The sequence below is a fragment of the Aplysia californica genome, unplaced genomic scaffold (assembly GCF_000002075.1).
Source record: "Aplysia californica isolate F4 #8 unplaced genomic scaffold, AplCal3.0 scaffold01046, whole genome shotgun sequence".
NCBI classification, from domain to species: Eukaryota; Metazoa; Mollusca; class Gastropoda; order Aplysiida; family Aplysiidae; genus Aplysia; species Aplysia californica.
Genome location: NW_004798316.1, coordinates 22,022 through 23,512, shown reverse-complemented (window position 1 = coordinate 23,512; position 1,491 = coordinate 22,022).

The window sequence follows — 1,491 nt, the reverse complement described above, 5'->3', positions numbered from 1 at the left end:
AATATTAGTTATTTGAATATGAAAGAGTTGAAGATGGAAAGAAATTATAATCCCTTGGCCAACGAATCCCGCGGGTTGGAAAAAAGCACTCTTAAGCCTAGAGGAAACACTCGAGACCCGACAGCGCGGGTGTGATTCGTGACGACGCGTAGCCGTTGCAGCCGTTACAGCCGTCACGGAAAAAGCAACATGAAAGCAGCGCGGGGTTTGAACGACGAAACGCATTCGTATGTTTTGGGATAAGTTTTCCTTTTTTTCCAAGGAAAGCCAACCAAAAGTACGAAAAGGTGGGCGTGTTGGAATGTGAAGCGGAGAGAGAGAGAGAGAGAGAGAGAGAGAGAGAGAGAGAGAGAGAGAGAGAGAAGAGGGCGGGAAATGAGTAGGTGGTGAGGGTGGAGGAAAATTTTAAAAGGAGGGAGGGGAGGGTAAATGAACTACAGAGGGGAACAGCAGGGGTAGTATTTCTGGTGCACTAGGAATCTGGGAAAGCAATTATTTCATTACAGCTCTCCATCAAGGCAAAGACTACGCTCGGTACTCTGCCCAGCAAGGCGCCCTCTGGTTGGTTAAAGAGAGATCTAGAGTGCGATGAAAGTACGAAGCAAAAGGGGAGGAGAGGGATGGTAGAAATATATCATTATTTATTCACTCGAAAAGAAAGAAAAAGAAGACAAAAAGAAACCAGTAGAGGCCCACCGTTAGCACAGTTGGTATCATGCAGAACTACGTAGCGGTTGACCCTAGTTCGAAGCCGCAACGCGGCGTTCTGAATTTATGGGTTATTTTATTTATATTTTTTTCATTTTGTTAGTTTTGTAGGTTTTTTTTTTAGTTTTGGGTTATTTGTTGTTTGGTTGTTTTGTTTGTTTGTTTGTTTTGGGTGGAGGTTGAGGCTCTCCACCTCTACCACCTCTCTTCTTCCCCCCTCCCCACCCCTCAACCACCCAATTCGAACGATAACAGTAGTAACTACTCAGAGGGAAAGTTATTGTTCAGCTGAAATCCAAGGGGAATAATGTTTTAGCTTGTCCGCTGAGTAAAGAGAAGCACATCGACACAATTATGGTCATTTAATGCTGGGGAAAAGTTAGACAGACAAACAGAAACAACAGAGCGAAAGTGAAGAAGTAGAACCTACCAGGCAGTGGCGCCCTCCAACCACCCACGCACTTTAAGGGGAATCGGCAGAAAAACGAACATTCTTCGTCAGTTAAACGGAAAAGAAGTGAAGTTACTAGATAAGAGCTGCTGCATCGGCCAGTGGAATGGGTGCAAGCAGGGCGTGGTGTGGGAAAAGCCTCGAGGTTGTTTTTCTTTGAACGCCTCCTCTCGTCCGTCCTTTCCTGCTTAGTTTTTTCCTTGGTAATTCTCGTTATTGCCTTAATTTTGTTTTGTTTGTTTGTTTGTTTGTTTGTTTATTTGTTTGTTCGTTTGTTTGTTTTTGGGGCATGGTAATGGTGGTGGGGGTGTTTTGTATGTGTGTGTGTGGGT